At 51.9% G+C, this 9,020-nt stretch overlaps 1 protein-coding gene across 1 annotated transcript in view; it reads right to left on the bottom strand.

Annotated features, from left to right (window-relative positions):
• Positions 1–8,811, bottom strand: part of LOC119955392 (FERM domain-containing protein 4A-like) — a 36,072-nt gene extending 27,261 nt beyond the window's left edge. The window contains exon 1 of the mRNA XM_038781455.1: positions 8,452–8,811. The gene's annotated coding sequence lies outside the window, so the exon portion shown is untranslated. The remainder of the gene's footprint in view (positions 1–8,451) is intronic.
• Between the last annotated feature and the right edge of the window lie 209 nt (positions 8,812–9,020).

The raw sequence follows: 9,020 nt of genomic DNA, 5'->3' as shown, positions 1-9,020 counted from the left end.
AACTCAGCCCATCGGCCTGGGGAGAAACGCTGTTCGCCGTAAAAAACGGCGAGCAGCGATTCGTGTCGTGGGGCGGCCGTGGGGGGGGGGGGGGGGGGGAGAACAGCGGGAGGGCGTGAAAAATGTCAGGGACGCCCTCCCGCTATTCTCCGACCCGTCGTGGGCAGCGGAGAATCGCGCCCACAGTCTCTCTCTCTCTCTCTCACACACAGTCTCTCTCTCTCTCTCTCACACACAGTCTCTCTCTCTCTCTCACACACACACAGCCTCTCTCTCTCACACACACACGCGCACACACAGTCTCTCTCTCACACACACACACACACACACACATAGTCTCCCTCTCACACAGTCTCTCTCTCTCACACACACACACACACACAGCCTCTCTCTCTCTCTCACACACACACAGTCTCTCTCTCTCACACACACACACAGTCTCTCTCTCTCTCACACACACACACAGTCTCTCTCTCTCACACACACACACAGTCTCTCTCTCTCACACACACACAGTCTCTCTCTCTCACTCAGTCTCTCACTCAGTCACTCTCTCTCTCACACACACCCAGGGCACGATTCTCCGCAAATGCTCTCTCTCTCTCACACACACACACACACGCGCACACACACACACACACACACACACACACAGTCTCTTACACACACACACACACACACACACTGATGTACCATCAATTGAACGCGAGACGAGTTGCTGAACAAAAGTATGGCTTTAATCTACTAGATGTTAGCCCTGCGGTCGATTACAGTAGAAAGACGACCGCCGGGAGTACTGGGTATTTATACCCCGCCCTGGAGGCGGGGTTAACTCAGCCTCTCGACCAATCGGGGAGCCGTCACATGACTGGTCTCAACCAACCGGTCGAGAGGCACATGACCGACCAGGGCCAATGGTAAGCCGGTGTTCTGCACCAATGGCAGGCAGCTATGCTAATCATACCACCACACACACACACACACAGTCTCTCTCTCTCTCTCATACACGCCTGTGGGGCGGGGAAAAGCGATCCTTCACGGGGGGGGGGGGGGGGGGGGGGGCCTCCGATGGGGTCTGGCCCGCAATCGGGGAGCCGGCGTCTTCCCCCTCCGGGCCAACTTTCCTGCGCGGCCGGCCCCTGAAGACCGACTCCATGCTGATTCGGGGCCGGCGCGCAGAAGAAGTTCTCCGCGCAGGTTGGTGCGCCGCCCATTTGGCTCTGGGGAGGGAGGCTGGAACGGCGTGAACTGTTGTCAGCGCTGTGCTGGCCCCCTGTGGGGGACAGAATCAGTCGTCCCCGTGCCCGTTTCGCGCCATCGTGAAATGCGACGGTGTTCACGACGGCGCGAGCACTTGCGCTCCATTTTGGAGAATCGCCCCCATGTCTCTCTCTCTCTCTCACACATGCAGTCTCTCTGTCACACGCACACAGTCTCTCAAATACGCCACAGTCTCACTCTCACATAGAACAGTACAGCACAGAACAGGCCCTTCGGCCCTCGATGTTGTGCCGAGCAATGATCACCCTACTTAAACCCACATAATCCGAATACCCGTAACCCAACAATCCCCCCATTACCTTACACTACGGGCAATTTAGCATGGCCAATTCACCTATCCCGCACATCTTTGGACTGTGGGAGGAAACCGGAGCACCCGGAGGAAACCCACGCACACACGGGGAGGACGTGCAGACTCCACACAGACAGTGACCCAGCCGGGAATCGAACCTGGGACCCTGGAGCTGTGAAGCATTGATGCTAACCACCATGCTACCGTGAGGCCATGCTCAAGTCTCTCACACACACACACAATCGCTCTCTCTCACAGTCTCCCTCACACGCAGTGTCTCTCTAACACCCATAGTCTCTCTCTCACAGATGCAGTCTCTCTCTCTCTCACACGCAGTCTCTCAAATACGCCACAGTCTCACTCTCACAGGCTCAGTCTCTCACACACACAATCTCTCTCTCACACGCAGTGTCTCTGTCACACACACCATCTCTCTCTCTCTCTCAGATGCAGTCTCATTCTCACACACGCACAGTCTCTCACATTTTTTAAATAAATTTTGCGTACCCAATTAATTTTTTCCAATTGAGGGGCAATTTAGCATAGCCAATCCACCTAGTCTGCACATCTTTGGGTTGTGGGGCAAAACCCACGCAAACACGGGGAGAATGTGCAAACTCCAGAGTCGGGATCGAACCTGGGACCTCGGGCTATGAGGCTGCAGGGCTAACCCACTGTGCCACCGTGCTGCCCACACAGTTTCTCACATGCGCACACAGTCTCACACACTCACAGTCTCTCTCTCAGACGCACAGTTCTCTCTCACACACACAGTCTCTCACATGCGCAGTCTCTCTCTCTCTCTCTCTCACACATGCTTACACTCTCACTCTCACATGCACACAGTCTCTCACATGCACACATGCGTCGGGGTATCGTGGCGTGGTTGTGGCGATTCTCCAGACCGGCGTGGGGTTCGTTGAATCGCCCCCTATGTGTGTGTGCGTGTGCGCGAGAGAGAGACTGTGTGCGTGTATCGGAGAGAGAGAGAGAGGCTGTGTGTGTGTGTGTGAGAGAGAGAGAGACTATGTGTGTGAGAGAGAGACTGTGTGTGTGTGTGTGTGTGAGAGACTGTGTGTGAGAGAGAGACTGTGTGTGTGTGTGAGAGAGAGACTGTGTGTTTGTGTGTGAGAGGGAGACTGTGTGTGTGAGAGAGAGAGACTGTGTGTGTGAGAGAGAGAGACTGTGTGTGTGTGAGAGAGAGAGACTGTGTGTGAGACAGACTGTGTGTGTGAGAGAGAGAGACTGTGTGTGTGTCGATTCAACGAACCCCATGCCGGGCTGGAGAATCGCCACAACCACGCCACGACACCCTCTCTCTCTCTCACACACACACACACAGTCTCTCTCTCTCAAACACAGTCTCTCTCTCACACACACACACAGTCTCTCTCACACACACACACAGTCTCTCTCACACACACACACAGTCTCTCTCACACACACACAGTCTCTCTCACAGTCTCTCTCACGCACACAGTCTCTCTCTCACACACACAGTCTCTCTCTCACACACACACAGTCTCTCTATCCGATACATGCACAGTCTCTCTCTCACACACACAGTCTCTCTCTCTCTCACACACACACACAGTCTCTCGCTCTCACACACAGTCTCTCTCTCTCACACACACAGTCTCTCTCTCTCTCACACACACAGTCTCTCTCTCTCACACACACAGTCTCTCTCACACACACACACAGTCTCTCTCTCTCATACACACACACAGTCTCTCTCTCACACACACACAGTCTCTCACACACACACGCACACAGTCTCTCTCGCACACAGTCTCTCTCGCACACACACAATCTCTCTCTCTCACAGATGCAGTCTCATTCTCACACACACACAGTCTCTCTCTCACACGCAGTGTCTCTGTCACACGCAGTCTCTCTCTCTCTCACAGATGCACACATTCTCATTCTCACACACGCACAGTCTCTCACATTTTTAAAATAAATTTAGTGTACCCAATTAATTTTTTCCAATTGAGGGGCAATTTAGCATAGCCAATCCACCTAGCCTGCACATCTTTGGGTTGTGGGGCAAAACCCACGCAAACACGGGGAGAATGTGCAAACTCCAGAGTCGGGATCGAACCTGGGACCTCGGCGCTGTGAGGCTGCAGGGCTTACCCACTGTGCCACCGTGCTGCCCACACAGTTTCTCACATGCGCACACAGTCTCACACACTCACAGTCTCTCTCTCAGACGCACAGTTTCTCTCACACACACAGTCTCTCACATGCGCAGTCTCTCTCTCTCTCTCGCACATGCTTACACTCTCACTCTCACATGCACACAGTCTCTCACATGCACACAGTCTCTCTCTCTCTCACGCACGCGCACAATCTCACATGCACAATCTCTCACACACGCACACAGTCTGTCTCTCTCATACGCACACAGTCTCTCTCTCACACGCAGTCTCTCTACACACACGCTCACCGTCTCACACACACGCACACAGTCTCCCTCTCATGCACGCACACACAGTCTCTCTCACACGCATGCACACAGTCTCTCTCACACATTCTCTCTCGCACGCACACAGTCTCTCTTGCACGCACACAGTCTCTCTCGCACGCACAGTCTCTCTCTCTCTCACATACACAGTCTCTCTCTCACACACACTCAGTCTCTCTCACACACACTCAGTCTCTCTCACACACACTCAGTCTCTCTCTCTCACACACTCAGTCTCTCTCACACACACTATCTCTCTCTCACCCACAGTCTCTCTCTCACCCACAGTCTCTCTCTCACACCCACAGTCTCTCACACAGTCTATCTCATACAGTCTCTCCCTCTCAGTCCCTCTCAGACACACACCCAGTCTCTCACTCATATACACACACACTGAGTCTCTCTCTCTCTTACACACACAGTCTCTCTCTCTCTCATACACACACACACTCAGTCTCTCCCTCTCTCTCACACACACACACGCTCTCTTACACACACAGTCTCTCGCACACACACAGTCTCTCTCAAACACACACAGTTTCTCTCTCTCACACATACTCTCTCTCTCACACAGTCTCTCTCACACACACTCTCTCACACACACTCTCTCTCTCACACACACACAGTCTCTCTCTCACACACACACAGTCTCTCTCTCTATCCAATACATGCACAGTCTCTCTCTCACACACACACACTCAGTCTCTCTCTCACACACACACAGTCTCTCTCTCTCTCTCACACACACAGTCTCTCTCTCTCACACACAGTCTCTCTCACACACACACACAGTCTCTCTCTCTCACACACACACACAGTCTCTCTCTCACACACACACAGTCTCTCTCGCACACACACACAGTCTCTCTCGCACACACAGTCTCTCTCACACACACACAGTCTCTCTCTCTCACACATACTCTCTCTCTCACACAGTCTCTCTCACACACACTCTCTCACACAGTCTCTCTCTCACACACACACAGTCTCTCTCTCACACACACAGTCTCTCTCTCTATCCGATACATGCACAGTCTCTCTCTCACACACACATTCAGTCTCTCTCTCACACACACACAGTCTCTCTCTCTCACACACACACAGTCTCTCTCTCTCACACACACACAGTCTCTCTCTCTCACACAGTCTCTCTCTCACACACACACACAGTCTCTCTCACACACACACACACACACACACACACACAGTCTCTCTCTCTCACACAGTCTCTCTCACACACACACAGTCTCTCTCTCTCACACACACAGTCTCTCTCTCACACACACACACACACACACACACACACAGTCTCTCTCGCACACAGTTTCTCTGTCACACACACAATCTCTCTCTCTCACAGATGCAGTCTCATTCTCACACACACACAGTCTCTCTCTCACACGCAGTGTCTCTGTCACACGCAGTCTCTCTCTCTCTCACAGATGCACACATTCTCATTCTCACACACGCACAGTCTCACATTTTTAAAATAAATTTAGTGTACCCAATTAATTTTTTCCAATTGAGGGGCAATTTAGCATAGCCAATCCACCTAGCCTGCACATCTTTGGGTTGTGGGGCAAAACCCACGCAAACACGGGGAGAATGTGCAAACTCCAGAGTCGGGATCGAACCTGGGACCTCGGCGCTGTGAGGCTGCAGGGCTAACCCACTGTGCCACCGTGCTGCCCACACAGTTTCTCACATGCGCGCACAGTCTCACACACTCACAGTCTCTCTCAGACGCACAGTCTCTCTCACACACACAGTCTCTCACATGCGCAGTCTTTCTCTCTCTCTCGCACATGCTTACACTCTCACTCTCACATGCACACAGTCTCTCACATGCACACAGTCTCTCTCTCTCTCGCACGCGCACAATCTCTCACACACGCACACAGTCTGTCTCTCTCATATGCACACAGTCTCTCTCTCACACGCAGTCTCTCTACACACACGCTCACCGTCACACACACGCACACAGTCTCCCTCTCACGCACGCACACAGTCTCTCTCACACACATGCACACACAGTCGCTCTCACACATTCTCTCTCGCACGCACACAGTCTCTCTCTCACATACACAGTCTCTCTCACACACACACTCAGTCTCTCTCACACACACACTCAGTCTCTCTCACACACACTTAGTCTCTCTCACACACACTCAGTCTCTCTCTCTCACACACTCAGTCTCTCTCTCACACTCAGTCTCTCTCTCTCTCACACTCAGTCTCTCTCTCACACTCAGTCTCTCTCTCACACTCAGTCTCTCTCTCTCAGTCTCTCTCTCACCTCAGTCTCTCTCTCTCACTCAGTCTCTCTCTCACACTCAGTCTCTCTCTCTCACACTCAGTCTCTCTCTCACACTCAGTCTCTCTCTCACACTCAGTCTCTCTCTCACACTCAGTCTCTCTCTCACACTCAGTCTCTCTCTCACACTCAGTCTCTCTCTCACACTCAGTCTCTCTCTCACACTCAGTCTCTCTCTCACACTCAGTCTCTCTCTCACACTCAGTCTCTCTCTCACACTCAGTCTCTCTCTCTCACTCAGTCTCTCTCTCACACTCAGTCTCTCTCTCTCTCAGTCTCTCTCTCTCACTCAGTCTCTCTCACACTCAGTCTCTCTCTCACACTCAGTCTCTCTCTCACACTCAGTCTCTCTCTCACACTCAGTCTCTCTCACACACACTGTCTCTCTCTCTCACACACTGTCTCTCTCTCTCACACACTCTCACACACACTCAGTCTCTCTCTCTCACACACTCACACACACACTCAGTCTCTCTCTCTCATACACACACTCAGTCTCTCTCTCTCATACACACACAGTCACTCTCTCACACACACTCAGTCTCGCTCATACACACACTCAGTCTCTCTCTCACACACTCAAGTCTCTCTCTCACACACTATCTCTCTCACACACGCTATCTCTCACACCCACAGTCTCTCTCTCACACCCACAGTCTCTCTCACACACACAGTCTCTCTCTCTCTCATATATACACACACTCAGTCTCTCTCTCTTACACACACTCAGTCTCTCTCTCTCTCATACACACACACACTCAGTCTCTCTCACACACAGTCTCTCTCTCACATACACACACACTCTCTCTCACACACACACACACTCTCACACTCTCTCTCTCTCTCACACACAGTCTCTCACACACACTCAGTCTCTCTCTCACAGTCTCACACACACAGTCTCTCTCTCTATCTCACACATTCAGTCTCTCTCTCTCTCTCTCTCACTCACACACACTCTCTCACACACACACACACTCGGTCAGTCTCTCTCTCTCACACACACACTCTCTCTCACACACACACACTCAGGCTCTCTCTCTCACACACTCAGTCAGTCTCTCTCTCTCACACAGTCTCTCTCTCTCTCACACTCATAGTCTCTCTCTCGATCTCTCTCTCACACACTCAGTCTCTCTCTCTCTCTCACACTCTCTCACACAGTCTCTCTCACACACAATCAGTCTCTCTCTCTCACACACACACACTCAGTCTCTCTCTCTCTCATACACACACACTCAGCCTCTTTCTCTCACACACACACTCAGCCTCTCTCTCTCTCACACACACACTCAGCCTCTCTCTCTCACACACTCAGCCTCGCTCTCTCTCTCACACACACACTCAGCCTCTCTCTCTCACACACACTCAGCCTCTCTTTCTCTCTCACACACACTCAGCCTCTCTCTCTCTCTCTCTCTCACACACACACTCAGCCTCTCTCTCTCTCACACAGAGACTCAGCCTCTCTCTCACACACTCAGCCTCTCTCTCTCTCTCACACACACACACTCAGCCTCTCTCTCTCTCATAAACACACTCAGCCTCTCTCTCATAAACACACTCAGCCTCTCTCTCTCTCTCATAAACACACTCAGCCTCTCTCTCTCACACACACACAGTCTCTCTCTCTCATACACACACACTCAGCCTCTCTCTCATAAACACACTCAGCCTCTCTCTCTCTCACACACACATACTCAGCCTCTCTCTCTCTCATACACACACACACTCTCTCTCTCACACACACTCAGCCTCTCTCTCTCTCACACACACACTCTCTCTCTCTCTCATACACTCAGCCTCTCTCTCTCACACAATCAGCCTCTCTCTCACACACACTCAGCCTCTCTCTCACACACAGTCTCTCTCTCTCACACACACTCAGCCTTTCTCTCTCTCTCACACACACACTCAGCCTCTCCCTCACACACACTCAGCCTATCTCTCTCTCACACACACACTCAGCCTCTCTCTCTCATACACACACACTCAGTCTCTCTCTCTCATACACACTCAGTCTCTCTCTCACACACATCCAGCACTCTGTCTCTCTCAGGTTTGTTGAGATGTGTTGAATAATGTAAGCCTCACCTCACTGCACTGTGAAACTTGATGCCTCTCTGCTTGTCGATTCCAGGGTAGGACGGATAAATGTAAAGCTGCTGTCTGTCTTGTGAATGAGAAGTTCTTCCCAGAGTGTTTGGGGAATTGAGTTTCCAAACAGGTGTTGTGATTTTCTCTTGCCTCCTCCTCCTGCCTTCCCTCAGCGCACTTCCTGCTGATCCATGACCTGGTATTTGCCAAACTCAGGAACAGACATCAATCTGCAGAAAGCATCCTGCCACCCATCAAACTTCGCAGTTTCTGCTCTCTCTTGCTGGCCTCGGTCGTAATATCTCTTTCTGTCTCTCGAATGTTTCTCCCTCTTTCTGTCTCTGTGAATGTGTGTCTCTCTCTCTCCCCCTCTCTGTTTCGATTTTCCTCTCTCCCTTCCTATTTCTCTCTCCCACTCTGTTTCTCCCCCTCTCTCTCCCACTCTGTTTCTCCCCCTCTCTCTCCCACTCTGTTTCTCCCCTCTCTCTCCCACTCTGTTCTCCCCCTCTCTCTCCCTCTTTCTCACCCTCTTTCTCCCCCCCTCTCTCTCTCTTTCTCCCCCTCTC

This window comes from Scyliorhinus canicula, chromosome 21 (assembly GCF_902713615.1).
Source record: "Scyliorhinus canicula chromosome 21, sScyCan1.1, whole genome shotgun sequence".
NCBI lineage: Eukaryota > Metazoa > Chordata > Chondrichthyes > Carcharhiniformes > Scyliorhinidae > Scyliorhinus > Scyliorhinus canicula.
The sequence above is the reverse complement of the archived record's forward strand: the minus strand, read 5'-3'. Positions and strand labels throughout refer to the sequence as shown.